At 43.6% G+C, this 15,256-nt stretch overlaps 1 long non-coding RNA gene across 1 annotated transcript in view; it reads left to right on the top strand.

Moving 5' to 3' along the window:
- The first annotated feature begins 5,322 nt into the window (after nt 1-5,322).
- LOC142819262 (uncharacterized) overlaps nt 5,323-15,256 on the top strand; it is a 64,205-nt gene continuing 54,271 nt past the window's right edge. Inside the window, exons 1-2 of the long non-coding RNA XR_012897088.1 lie at nt 5,323-5,431; nt 7,225-7,913. This is a non-coding gene — a long non-coding RNA (uncharacterized LOC142819262). The remainder of the gene's footprint in view (nt 5,432-7,224; nt 7,914-15,256) is intronic.

The following is a 15,256-nucleotide window of genomic DNA, read 5'->3' as shown; positions in this document are numbered from 1 at the left end:
AATCCTCATTCTATGAGGAAGAAGCCTTTTTCCGAAAGAGCGCTTTTGGAAAAAGGCGTGTGTGGACGGGGAAGAGGGAGTTCTTTCGGAAGAAGAGAAAAGAGGAAAAAGCACAGGTGCCCTGGTGGCCATTCCACCCATAGCAATCACAGTTACATGAGAGAGAGCATCCATTCAGTCTGGACGCCCTCCTTCGAAAAAGCAGATCCCTTTTTCGATGTACTTTTGCAGTGTGGACGCTCTCTTTCAAAAGAAGATTTTCCAAAAGATCTCTTGCGATAAAAGTTTCTTCTGAAAGAAACCTGTAGTCTAGACGTAGCCTAGGTGACTTGTTCAAGTTCAGACTGCAGTGCAAGGCAGAACTGTGAACTGAATCAGAGTGCCTTAGCCTCAAGAGTAACCTTCCTTAGGTACCTTAGCATTTTCATTTGTTTTAGATAGAAATTACACATTAGCTATTTTCATTGGGATGGTTTTTTAGCTAAAATCGTGTTTACCAAAGGAAGGCAACAAAACCTGTTAGACAGATCCAGTGGGCCTTTTGGCAATTCCCAGAGGAGTCTTTTAACTTTAAATCTATCAAAAACTTCCCAAGGGCCAGGCCTATGTATTTCGGCTTCAGAAACCTAACTCTGAAAACCAAACAAGCCCCAAATATTTTATTCACCTTTCTGGTCCTGTTTGGCATCCATGCGTATCAGTGGGGCTGAGAGCCTTTCTGGGCCCCTGGACAAGGTGGAGGAGGTCCAGCTCTGCACTCCCGGAAGGGGTGGAGCTTCAGGCAGAAGGGGAGGGGCCATCCCTGAGTGCCACCCGGAATGAGCTGCTCAGCAGCCACTCCCAGACAGTCCTCACAGCTGCTAGAGCACCGCACAGTGGTCCAGCAGCAATTTAAAGGGCCACCGTCAACTGCCAGGCCTCGGAGCAACAGCCCACTTTGCCCCCAATGAGCACTGCCATCCTCTAAGCTCCCATGAGTGAGTGAGTGGAACCTCACAAGCCCGATTCAGAGCCTGGTTACCCCCCTTTGATAGTAGCCTTCCTGGAGGCCCAATGGAATTTAGAAAACTGAGTTCACACTTGTGGATCTCCATGACACTGAGGGGACGGCCTCTGTCTACATGTGCAGCAGGCAAAGGCTTGCTCCTTAAGCATTACAGATGTTCCGAGGTCTGTGTGGGGGTAATCCCACAGTGCTTGGGCCACTGACTGAGGGCTAACCTTCCTGTCTCCCAGCAGTAGTCTACCAAAGCTTTGATATCCATTTCTGGCTCATATCCAACTCCTTAAAGCAGCTGGCTGGCACATAGCAGAAGCCATGAGGGCTGATGTTCACTTAAGGGTGCATCTACACAGCAGGGTTTAACTCGAAATCAGTGATGCAAATTGAGCTACGTCAATTGTGTAGCTTATTTCGAAATTGGGAGCATCTACACAGCACTTATTTCGAAATAGAGCACTCTTCCTCTGACTTCCCTTACTCCTCGTACAATGAAGGTTACAGGAGATGGAATAAGAAGTCCTCCAGCTTGACAGTATTTTGAAATTACTACCTGCTGTGTAGACATGAACTACGTTATTTTGGAATTGTGCTAGTTATTTCAAAATAGTGTTGCAATGTAGATGTACCCTTAGTCCACAAAAATGAGTGAGGGTATACCACTCAAGTCTTGCTGGGAATTAATCCCATGTATAGCAACTGTTCCATGTCTCCTGTCTCTATCTCCACCTTAACATCAATCTGCAGAGACCTGTCCAAACAGTGTGAAATCCAGGCTGGTGAAGGAGTAGGGAGAGGAAGATTCCCCACTCCTTTTTTAACATCCCTTCCATGGTTTTTGAACCACTCGAGCAGATTTTCTGCTTCTACAAATTCCCTCGGTGCCTAAAAATGCAGTGTACGTTAAATAAACAGTGGTCATGACTTTTTGGACTTGATTTTAAATGGGACCTCAACCCAGCCTACCATTTTACATTTGGAATTGCATCTGTAGTATGGCTGCTGTCAAAGCATTCATGATGAAGTGGGTTTTACCCAGGAAAGCTCATGATCCTATATATTTTTGTTAGTGCCACAGGGACTGCTTGTTGTTTTTATAGGTATAGTTAGTATAACTTAGAAATTCAATGCCAGGTTTGTGGGCTCAAACAGGCAGCTGGATATTTGACCAGTAGCAGCGGCTTGAGTGTGATTATTAGTGCCTCCTTCCCTTCCCCCCAAGGGTGGGGGAAGGTTTCCTTTAAAAATCAGACTCTTTGTTAATCCATGAAAGCCTCACTCTTTGGATGACAGTATATATTTTGACAATCATCTCCCCACCTTCCCTGGGGAGCTCTGGCAAGTAAGGCTCTAGCAAATAAAGCGGAGGATTTTCTGAATGCACAATCATGCATAATTTAGCAACATTAGGGGCCTTCCTCACTTCTCCCAGCAAACTCACATTCAGTAAGTGCTAACACAATTCCTTTGTGGTTGGAGATTTCAGCTTTGTTTGGATAAGATCGGGTCATCAGGCCCCTGGCAGGTTATTAAAAATTGACCATGAGGAAGTTTGTGCACAGTGCTAGGGTTTAACCGACAGATCTATATGTAGATATTAATTAAAGAAGTGTTTGTGAATACTTGAGTGGGTCTGCTTTAAAGGGTAATATGAATAAATAATGGAAGAATAGCTTTTCCTTGAATTCATGCTGTTCACCCGTAAGTCATAAAAGCAAATTTGATGCTAGAGAAAGTAGCTCAGAGAAGTCAAAAAGCGTTTTTTTCATTCTCAGGGAAAAGGTTTTATGTTGCATGAGTAAAGGTTCAAATGGAAAAAACGACGTTCCTCAGTTACTTGAATATGTCGTCAACAATTTTCCCTCCAATCTTTTCCATACATGTGCAGAATATTTTTATGTGCGAATGTGCACCACCCGTAGAAACACTCTGCTAATCAGCTGGACAGCATTTGAATCTAGGCTGTGTGGCTGCACAGGCGCATTGCTAATAGGGAACAGGTCGTCACCAAAGGAAATGTGTTTTTTCATGACGTAGGGAGAAAAGAAAATTTTAAAACATTTGTAAATTATTCATATGGATCCATAAGATGTCGAGCAGCAACTCCTGAGTTAAAGTGTAACTTATAATTAGTAACTAATTCATCATGTTCAAACAATGCAGAATGATTAATTGTCAAATCTTCTTGCCTCCCCGCCCCCACCAACAGCAATTAAAGAGAAATATTGTACAGCAGCACCTGTTTTCACTATATGGTTGCCACAGTGAGTAAACCAAATCTTTTTTTGATGAGAAAAGTCATAGGAGCATCAAAAACCCCTGTACAGTTCCCTAGAGACTTGTGAGAAATCTGAAATTATTAAAACATATGGTGGCACATACTGATTACTGACAACTCCTACTGTGGTTATAAGCCCTATTTTCTTTTTGACTTTCAGCTTTTCAGTGGTTTCCAGTCAGTTTCTCCTCATTATTTTCCCCTTCCTTCAATAAAGCTCCTGTGAAGAGAGGAGAAATGGCATTACAGATGAATAAAGATCATTGAATGCACCTTTCCTTATTCCTTTTTTCATTCCAGAGTAGGGTTCTCATGCGAGAAAAGAAAACTTTCATTTTTTTTTATAGAAACAACGAAAAATTCATGCACTCAGAGAAAAAGAGAGAGATGCGGGCATAGATACTCTATTTTGTTCCAATAGAAGGGGTTCAAATTGCCAAGAACATAGGATATGTCTACACTACAGGCTTCTTGTGCAAGAAGCTTTTTGCGGAAGAGATCTTCTGCAAAAATTTCTCGCACAAGAGCGCGTCCACACTGCAACAGCGCATCGGAAAAGTGATGCGCTTTTGCGCAAGAGAGTGTCCAGACTGCACGGATGCTCTCTCGAAAGGAAACTCTGATTGCTATTTATAGAATGACCATCAGGGCACCTGGGCTTTTTTCGATTGCCTCTTTTTGCGGAACCCCCCCCCCATTCCCCATCCACACGCACCTTTTTGCGCAAGAGCTCTCATAGAAGGAGGAATACCCACACTGGAAAAACCCCTCTGTTCTTTCATTTTACTTGCACAAAAACATGCTTGAGTTGTGGACGTGCCACGAGTTTTTGTGGAAAAACGGCTGTTTTAGTGCAAAAATTCTGTAGTGTAGACCTAGCCATAGATGCATCTGATCAGCTGAGAATTTGTTTGGGGCTAGGAGTGGGATGAATGGGAACATAACGATAGATTTTCGCTTTGAATTAAAGGTGGGGGGTGTGAGGCCAGTCAGCTCCCATCTCTCCGTGACTGGGCAATGGGAGACAGAGAGCCCCTGGAGAAGGAAGGGACACCCTTCATTCCCCTCCCATGTGCATTTCTCCCATCCCTTTCTTCTGGGCCTGCTAACAGGGAGGGGGAAAAGACGGCAGTTGCCCTGGGTCCCAGTGATTTAAAAGGGGCCTGGGCTCCTGGCCACTGCCACCGCTACCTCAGCAGTAGCAGTGGCTGGAGTCCTGCAAGGTGGACTCCTGATGGTGCTGCCGGCTCACTGGAGAAGGCTAACCCCCATCCACGCCCCTTCCGCTTGAGACCCCGCTCCTTCCAAGGGGCCCAGAGCTGAGCTCCCCCTCCCCCACCTTGCCCAGGTCCCCAACAAATCTGTCCCCAGCCCTGCTTTTAGGGCTGTCCATCATGCTGCTGGTCCTATCAAAATTGTGAGATTCTACACAGCACCTATTCCACCTCCCTCCCTCCCCCCACTCAGCCCTTGTAGAGGGAGCATGTAGGGATGGGGGTAGGGATTACACTATGCTGCAGCTAGGTCCAAATAATGCCTAGTCCATTATGGCAGTTGAAACTGGTTTAAGTGAGAGTTGCTGGTGGCAATGCTATAGCATGCCAGGGTCTGGGACAGCCAGCCAGGTCTGCCCTGAGAGCCAGGGAGCTGTACTCGTCTGTCCGCGGCAAGCCCCTTTCCTTTGCTGCATGGAGGGTGTAGGGGTTAATTGCGGAAGAACGCTGTATGTGTGAAGTATAGGGGTGGTGAGGCACGCATTCCCCCCTTCCCCTATATCTGATGAAGCAGAAGCAAGCCTCTAGGAACATACACCATTTAAGATAAGCAATGGTGCCAGTATAGCAAAAACAAGTTATAGATAAGGGTCAGAACGCATAACAATCTTGTTTACCCAGATGTACTGATCATGTAAACAATGTCAAAGGACAAGTAGTACCAGATCAGTACCAGATCAATAGTTAACAGCTAAGCCATACATCAGCAAGTAATGAGTAATCCCTGGAAATTTCAAAGCTGCAACACAAGGTAGAAACACTGTATTTAAAGCTGCACCTCGGCACAGCAATTTGGACCTCACCGACTCTGGTACTGGTGCCTCGGAAGCCTCCCGCTCATCCGCAGCTGAAACGGGGTTCCCTGCTTGCAGAAGAGACGTGAGATGCCGCTTTTCCTATCATGTTGTTGTTATAGTTAAGGGGCACAGCTGAAAACTGTCAGGAAATAAACTGTTTGTGTTTGACAGATACTTATGCAATGTGTTTTGTACTTAGAGAGCCCAGTGTCAGACCTGAGACTTACTCTTAACGGCAACAGAGGGTACCATGGTGTTACTGCTATTTTATAAAGGTAGAACTGTGCACTAAGAGCCCAACCCTCCAGCCCAGGGTCACACGAAAAACTTGTGGCAGATGCCAGGAGAGAGTACCAGATCTGCAGTCTCTACCTAGTGCTTTAATCACAAACCATTCTTCCTCGCCGAGACTAAATCGGGTCCTATTGTGTTTTGTTACTTTGTCAGTGTGAACGGCGTGTTCCACATTGCACAGAACAAAGAGGAGACACAGGCTCTGCCCACAGGGGGATTTATAGGCTATGGGTGTCATTTGCAAAAAGTACTTACATTGGCCTAACTTTGCTCCCTTTGAAGTCTTTTATTAAATTCCCCTTGACTTCAAAGGGAGTAAAGTTAGATCAGTGATGAGTGCTTCTGAAAATCCCACCCTTAGTAAATGAGCTCCCTAGATCCAATGAAACAGACTGCCATATTTCACTGCATGTGCGGATACAGTCGGGTAATACATTCCAGAAAGAGTGTCCACTTCATCTCCAAATGCATGCATTTTATCCTGCAGTCTTTAAGACAATTTTTTCATGTGCAGCTGCCACTGTCAGAACACTAATCCAGTCATAGACTGTTGGATTTAATGCAGCTTTCCAAGTAAGAGATTATTTGCTATCATGCGACCTAGATTAATCTAGTTTGAACTCATTGGACACGGTCTTTAAATCCAAAGTATTTTCAAGTAAATCGATGACAGAGGCGATTGCTTGCTGTCCCATACTTCCCTCCCTTCTCTTCTCCTCCCCTTTAATTCTCTACCCTTCATGTGATATATTTCCAAAGGTGGCTTAAGGCTACAGTAGACTCCCAGTTAAATGCCTCCAGCCTTCTGTAAACCATCTCAACACATTCCTGAGTCTCTTAATCTCATATGAGACACTTTAAACGGGGCCCAGTCTAGTTTGTCTAAGAGCTTAAAAAGCATCAGTTTGGGATTTGCATCTCTCTCACCAAAACAGCCCTTCCCTATCTCAGCTTAGTCAGCTGTGCATTGTACATTTACAGCCATATGTGTTTCAGACAAAATAGAGAGCTTTAAGTGGCTTTGCCTGTCAGGCATGGCCAATATAAGATGCGAGTCTGGACAGCTTTGGAGGTGGTTGTTACAGAATTAAAAATATATGTTAAATGAATCTGTTCAGCGATGCATTGGATTAGAGCCTTTCATCTCCTCAGACCTGAGGGAAAATTTTAAACTTGGTGGTTTTATGCTATCCAATATGCAATACAATTTCGTTTTTTATAGTGTCTTGCATACAAACTCCCCTAACACGTAAATGTTTTACAGACTTATATAACAAAAAGGCGTAGAATTAAAGAATAGCCGAGGCAGACAGTAGTGTATTTTTCATATAAAGTTTTATTTTAATGAAGAATTGATATAGCTGAAAATGCACACACTAGAGTGGTAGAGAAGATGCCTGCACCAACACCGCTTAGATTCTTAGACTGTAAGAATACATCCCAGCAAATGTTAATTTAAAAGGTGTGTGTGTGTGTGTGTGGTGTGTGTGTAAATTACATATTTTAAAATAATAGCTATAATGTGCATTTATTTTAATGCAAGTGAAAGCATTCTGACTGTAATCTCTCTCTATATTTCAGAGTTTGTCTGCCTGTGTATCTGTCTGTGAGCCCGTTTGTTCAAGAACTCCTCCTAAACAGTAAGAACTAGGGCCACCAATTAGGTATGCGGCTTCCTCTTCTCCTCACTTAAAGCAAGGTCGGGGTTTGGTTGTGACTGGACAACCAGATGCCTGGGAAAGGGGCAGTTTTCTATAACATGCAAAGGGAAGGGCTGCTGTTCCATCAGACAAGAGATGAGAGTGGACACTGGGGACAGCTATACCACCAAGAGAGTGGCCAGCAGAGCTGGAGTTCTTACATTTTGCCTTCGAATACACTGGGTAAGTGGGGCTCCCCTGCCCGGGAGACAGCCCCTGTTAGCCTCCTTGCCCTGGGAGGAGCCGGGGGGAAGGAGAGAGTCCCTCTCCTCCCCCGCCCGGGAGAAGCCAGGGGAGAGGGAGAGACCTGCCCAGGGAGGGGGTGGGGAAGGAGAAAGCCAGCATCCCCACCCCAGGAAGAAACAGGGAAGAGGGAAAGCACTGGTGGGCGAGATGCCGTAGGCCACCCCTGGGGAGAAGCCAGCAGCCACCCCTTCCCCCCTGACCTAAGCCTCTCCTCGCCCTCTCATGCCTCCTGCCCGGAGACTTCCACATCCACAAGGCCCTGCTCTGACTCCTGCATCCTGCACAGCACCAGCCCCCAGCCCTGAAGAACACAGGCAACATCAGGTAAGTCTTCTAGTAATACATACACTGAAATTATTGACCATGGCCTACATTAACTTCCAAGCCAGTACATCTGGTCATTACACCCCGTTGCTATCATTATCTCTTTTTTTTTAATTTCTGCAGTGTACTATTTAAATATTAATAATACATTTAGTATTGGTGTAGTGTCCATGACTCACAAAGGTGGACTGGGACCTCATAGTACTAGATCGGGGTGGCCAGCCTGTGGCTCTTGAGCCACATGCGGCTCTCTGCTCACAGAAATGCGGCTCTCAAGGTAACGGCTCGTTCGGAGCCCTATGCCCACTTTGTGCACACACTCCAGTTCCTGGAGGGAGAAGTGTGTGGCTGTGGCAGTAGCAGCTCCAGTGAGACCCAGGCATTGGGTTAGAATGGGAGGGACCTGGGGGGGTGCCTGGCTCTAGGGGAGGGGGACGGCATTGGGTTAGAGTGGGGGGAGCTTGGGTCTGGGGGAAGGAGAGGGTATTGTGTTGGGGGGAGCTGGAGGTGCCTGGCTCTGGGGGAGGGATGTGTGGCTTTTTGCACTACTATTCACAGCTCTTTTGGCTCTTTTGGCTCTTCGTGTCTAACTGGTTGGCCACCCCTGTACTCAGTGCTGTACAAACATAACAAAAGACAGTCCCTGCCATGAAGATCCAGCAGAAGAAAGAATAATCCCCATCCAATGTCACATAGTGAGTCAGTGGCAGAGGTGGGATTGAGAACCCAGGACTCCAGACTGGGGCTCTCACAAAGTATTCCCTAGCCTCTCAGTCCAGAAATACGCACAGTAGGCTTGGCACAGAAAATATAAATAACACCCGACTGTATTGTGCTTAAAAGATATGGAGCAATCTGAATTGGTACTGCCTATCAGACAGCTCAGGAATGACTTGACTATAGGATTAATATACTATCTCTTGTAGCTCGTGGCTGTGTCATTACAGGATGTTTTTTAGAATAAATAGCTAACATCCTCTCTTACAGGCTGCAGTGGCAGGTGTTCTTGTCATACACGTCCTGAACACACTGTATTCCCCAGCAAGAGCAAATTTTAAAACTGTTCCATAGCAATTTTTACATCAGATCATGCACAAATGTGATAGGAGACAACACACACATTTGTGGTAGATCAAGGGGCTGAGGTGACACTTGTAAGCAATTATCTCCTTTTTATCTGGATAGTTCAAGGGCTGGTATAACAGATATTCCCAAGATGGAAAAGGAGGCTTTATAAATCATGGAGGGGGAGAAGGGAAGTACAGCTTAGGGGGATGACAAATGAGGCAAAAGAATGTTATTTTTAAAGTCACAGTTAGAAATGCCGCCAGAAAAAAGCACACACGCAGGGGTAGTGCATCTGAAGGATGTTGGCAATTCACATATAAATGTTGGAAAGAGGTGAGGGAAAGCCGATTGCATATGAAGAAAGTTAATTATCGGCAAATGTTTCACTAACTCGAACTGTCACAGAACAAACATTCACAAGGAAACACACAGGGAAAGAAAAAAACCCAAATTTGGTTCTGCAATGAATATCTGTGACACAATCTTGCACTTTCCTCCAATCCCACCTCGAGGGATAAGCTGAATTTTTATGGAAATGATTATATTAGCTGGTACTGAGAATTTTGACTACCTCTGATTTATTTGAGATGCAAGCTAATCTGCAAATCTTTTCCAATAATCACTTAAAATATAAAATCTGCTGGCATGTATTGATTTGAGTTGAATTAATCAAACAATGGTGCTAATATCCAGTGGTCTGAATTACAAAGTCAACATGTACAAACAGCTGTCACATAGGTACATACAGTGCCTTGTCTATGGGTATGTCTACACTACAGAGTTTTGTCAGAAAAATGGCCGATTTTCTGACAAAACCTGAGTTACGTCCACACTGCAATAGCGTTCTTCCGAAAGTAAATTGAAAGAACAGAGGGGGTTTTCAGGCGTTGGTAATCCTCTATCTACGAGGAAGAAGCCTTTTTCCGAAAGAGCTCTTTCGGACAAAGGTGTGCGTGGACAGTGAAGAGGGAGTTCTGTGCTTTTTCCTCTTTCTTCTTCTTGCAAAAGATGCTCTGGTGGCCATTCCGTCCATAACCATCACAGCTTACATGAGAGATAGTATCCATTCAGTATGGACGCTGTCTTTTGAAAAAACAGATCACTTTTTCGATGCACTTGTGTGTGTGGACGCTTTCTTTTGGAAGACTTTTTTTTAGAAGATCTCTTCCAAAAAAACCCCTGCATGTCAAAGTTTCACTGCCATAACTATATTGGTGTAGATATAAGGGTACTGTGACTATATTTTTTTGTTGTGTTTGTATACCACCTAACACAATGGCAGCCTGGTCCATAAATGTATCCAGAGTAGAGGTTGAATTGATATAACTATATTGGTAAAAAAAAAATCATCCTTCCCCAGCTAACATAGTTATATCAGTACAAAACCTGAGGGCTACATCTAGACTGTCACCTATTCCGAAATAGCCATGCTAATTTCCAACTTTGGAATAGGGAAATCCGCGGGGGATTTAAATATCCCCCGCGGGATTTAAATAAACATGGCCACCGCTTTTTTTCCGGCTTGGGGAAAAGCCGGAAAAAAGCGTCTAGACTGGCGTCTAGACTGGCGCAATCCTCTGAAATAAAGCCCTTTTCCGGAGGATCTCTTATTCCTACTTTCAGGTAGGAATAAGAGATCCTCCGGAAAACGGCTTTATTCCGGAGGATCGCGCCAGTCTAGATGCTTTTTTCCGGCTTTTCCCCAAGCCGGAAAAAAAGCGGCGGACATGTTTATTTAAATCCCGCGGGGGATATTTAAATCCCCCATGGATTTCCCTATTCCAAAGTTGGAAATTAGCATGGCTATTTCGGAATAGGGGCCAGTCTAGACGTAGCCGTGCAGACCAAGCCTAAGCTATCACAGTTATTTCCCTTTACTTCATGCTTGGGTGAAACAGTGGCTTTGATTTCATACCTTTTGATTTTGATTCAGAATGAAAGCAAATTTAAAAATGTCAGAATTTTCCATGGAACAGAAATTCTGCTTTTTTATTAGCTCCATAAATAATAACAAGAATTAACAACTGAGCCTAAGTTCCTTTATTGTTGTGTCTGACAATCATTCAACATTTCCTGGATTAGCATGGAGGCAATGGGAGCTGTTGTGCTATTTTGGGATACCGCCAGTATCCCAAAATAGTAATTCTGCATCTTTTGAGTGCGCCCATTATTTCAAAAATATAACGGGCTTGCTATTCCGATGTCCTTGTAAACCTCATTCCATGAGGAGTAAGGGATACATAAGAACATAAGAATGGCCGTACTAGGTCAGACCAAAGGTCCATCTAGCCCAGTAGCCTGTCTGCCAACAGTGGCCAGCACCAGGTGCCGCAGAGGGGGTGGACCCAAGACAATGATCAAGTGATTTGTCTCCTGCCATCCATCTCCAGCCTCTGACAAACAGAGGCCAGGGACACCATGTCTATCCCCTGGCAAATAGCCTTTTATGGACCTAATCTCCATGAAATTATCTAGCTTCTCTTTAAACTCTGTTATAGTCCTAGCCTTCACAGCCTCCTCTGGCAAGGAGTTCCACAGGTTGACTACGTGCTGTGTGAAGAAGAACTTTTGCTTATTAGTTTTAAACTTGCTACCCATTAATTTCATTTGGTATCCTCTAGTTCTTCTATTATGGAAAAGTTATGTATTAGTTCCTTTATTCACCCTCTCCACACCACTCATGATTTTATATATCTCTATCATATTTCCCCTTAGTCTCCTCTTTTCTAAACTGAAAAGTCCCAGTCGCTTTAGCCTCTCTTCATATGGGACCCATTCCAAACCCCTGATCATTTTAGTTGCCCTTCTCTGAACCCTTTCCAAGGCCAAAATATCCTTTTTGAGGTGAGGAGACCACATCTGTACACAGTAGTCAAGATGTGAGCGTACCTTAGCTTTATACAGGGGCAGAAAGATATTCTGTGTCTTATTTTCTATCACTTTCTTAATAATTCCTAACATCCTATTTGCCTTTTTGACTGCTGGTGCACACTGTGTGGAAGTTTTCAGAGAACTATCCATGATAACTCCAAGATCTCTTTCCTGATTTGTCGTAGCCAAATTAGCCCCCATCATATTGTACGTATAGTTGGGTTTTTTTTTACAACGTGCATTACTTTATACTTATCCACATTAAATTTCATTTGCCATTTTGTTGCCAATCACTCAGTATGCTGAGATCTTTCTGAAGTTCTTCATAGTCTGCTTCTTTCTTGACTATCTTAAACAGATGTTTTGGAATAACGGTTTATTTTTAAATAAGTGCTGTGTAGATAATGCTAGATTTCAAAATAAGGTATTTTGAAATAACATCGAAATAAGTTACACAATTTGCATAGCTCAGATTTCATATCTTAATTTTGACCTCTGGTGCACTGAAAAAAAAAATTCTGCATGGCCACTTGTTTGAATTCACCTGTGTATGTGGCCCAGTTTATGTTCTAATTTTGTAGGCACCAATTCAGAAAATACTTAATACATGCTTAATATTAAGCAGGTGAGTAGTCCCCTGGATTTTACATTCAGAAATCACAATATTTTAGAGCAGGCAGCTCAAGGACTTTATAACCGTCCACCTTACTTTAACACTTGAAACAGGTCTTGCACTAGCAATCTGAGAATTATGGAACATGCTTTAACCTGGGCAAATAGCAAGGGGAAAATTAACTGCCAAAAGAGCTGGGAAGCTTGTCCAGGCAAACTCTGAGGCTGAGGCCTTGCTCTCCAGGCCTGAGGCTACTAGGGCTGCAGGGGGACAGCCAGTGCAGGAGAAGGCAGCAGGTCCACACCCCCTTACCAATGATGAGTAGTCATTTCAGACTGCAGTTTTCCCCTGGGGCAGGGGCTAGATTAGCGTTTCTTAAAGTGTGTGCCACAGCAGTTGGAGGTGTGCGACAGAGAGAACAGAATTCAAAATGGCCACCCTTGAAGGGACAAGACTTTTTTTTTTTTTGCTCAACTTTTCTCTGGGGTTTTTTTTTTGTCAACAACTCTCCCCCCCCCCCCCCCAACAAAAAAATACTTGGTGTTCCCCATAAAAAAAAAATATTGTTTGGTGTTCCTCGGTCTTAAAAAGTTTAAGAAACACTCAGCTAGATGACAACTGGCAGATCATCTGACACAAAGTGGGTGTAGGGGATTGGGGTTCCCTGGGAGAGGAGGACCCCAGTGTGCAGGGGCACTGCTTCAGGGCAGTGCTTTGAGGAAAAGGTACGGTGGGCTAGAAGGGATACAGGAATGAACTATTACAGAAGGCAGGTGATTGAAAATGAGATACCGGCCAACAGAAGGGGCTATGAAGCTGAAGAGCTAATTCTCAAGGGCTATGTCTACACTCGTGGCTTCTTGCGCGAGTAATATGCAAATGAGGCTAAGCATGGCATATCGCTGACCCTCATTTGCAAACCTAATGAGCCACCATTTTTTTCAGAAGAGGCTCTTGTGCAAGAAGGAGCGTCTACACTGCCCCTTCTTGCACAAGAAAAACCCTCTTGCGCAATGCCGTTCTTCCTCTCAAGCAATAGGTGTAACGGCATTGCGCAAGAGGGTTTTTCTTGCACAAGAAGGGGCAGTGTAGACGCTCCTTCTTGCACAAGAGCCTCTTCTGAAAAAAATGGTGGTTCATTAGGCATGCAAATGAGGCTCAGCAATATGCCATGCTTAGCCTCATTTGCATATTACTCACGCAAGAAGCCGCGAGTGTAGACATAGCCAAGGAGACCTGTAGGAAGTGCTGCAGTGGTGAGTCCTGGGCTGTTACAGTGTAACCCACACACCTAGTGGTGTTCACTGTCCTATGTAGTGGCACTTAGACCACTTACAGCAAGAGATAAGAACAAGGGAGCTCTACTGCCTAAGCTGAGAGTCAGCTGGCATCATAGCTCAAGCTGTAATGGCTTCTATACTGAGTTCTAGAAGTCCTTGATTCAAATCTGGTGGTTGCAACAGTGCTAGTGTATCCCAGTTGTGAGAATACATTATCCTTTCTGGATTGGCGTAGAAGACAATGAGTTTTTATCATAAGCTGTAGCTGCTCATGCTTTGACAGTTCCCAGTTCAATCCCCTGTGTGTTGACTAACATGGCATTCATCTTAGTAAGGAGTAGGCAATTATGTCTGCTATAGTTATGGAAAATGGGTAGTTGATGAGGAAAACAAAGTTTGGATTGTTTAAACTTCTCAGAGAGGGCTGTGGAGGTTCTTTCTCCACATTGTCATGCAGCCTGAAAATTGCATTGTTTTTAACTCAGGCTAAAAGGATTGGACTCTGTTAGCTGAATGATTTGTTTTGGATCCTCTGTAGCATTTTATCTCCATGAGGTGCAGAATTAGTTTAACTGAACTGGTGAGCAATTATAAAGAAAACCTCCCAAAAGAATCAATGGATTACATTATTTCAGGACAGGCTACCTTCTATGAATGAAACAATACCTTCTTGGAATAGTATATGGCCTTGTTCTGATGACTTTAAATTGCATGTGTGTTTTACCATTGCCCCAGTCCTGCTGGAACTGTTCAGTTCATGAGATGTGCTAGCAGCACAGAATTCTGCAAAAAGAATATTCACAATGAATTTCCCATTCTGCAAGTCACAACAGAGACTGAATATTTTCTCCATGTCTAAGGGGCTGGTCCAAAGGCTATGGTAGACCATGGAAAGACACTATTTATGAACTAAAAAAAAATGACAACTTACAAAAGTTAGACTGAGAGCTTTATTATAATTTTTTTCATGACAAACCAAACCTTTTGATACGATTGTTACAAAATAATTCATTTTGCAAAAAGGCCATTCTTTTTTCAAAAGCTTCTGCTAATTTAACTTTCATTTATTTTATTATTTACTGTGGAGGAGGGTTTATTTTGGACTTCTGGGACCAAACTAATTACTAGTGAAATTCTACCGAATTACACTGAGGGTGAATTGGTGAATCTGTATTTATGACATATTTCATTTGTGCAGAGAGCAGGCATGGATCTTTAATGTTGCTTATTAATTGTCAGTTCCATTGTTTTTATAGTGCTCAGTATGCACTTAGCAGCTGCAGTGATAAATGACATAAGTGGTAATAAATGCTCTCATCATCCAATCAAATAGGCCTGTGTTAACAGGCTAGGTACAGGACTTACAAGAGAACATGGGTAGTAAGAAGGAAAATAGATTCTAAGTGGAAAAGATTTTATTTTCTAGAAAGAGGTCTGAAGACACCTACAAATTTTCTAAATTCTCTTTTTCTGTCAGTCAGTTGAAAAACACAGCAGAAGAATTAGGCCAC

Source organism: Pelodiscus sinensis, chromosome 21, assembly GCF_049634645.1.
Source record: "Pelodiscus sinensis isolate JC-2024 chromosome 21, ASM4963464v1, whole genome shotgun sequence".
Classification (NCBI taxonomy): domain Eukaryota; kingdom Metazoa; phylum Chordata; order Testudines; family Trionychidae; genus Pelodiscus; species Pelodiscus sinensis.
The sequence above is the reverse complement of the archived record's forward strand: the minus strand, read 5'-3'. Positions and strand labels throughout refer to the sequence as shown.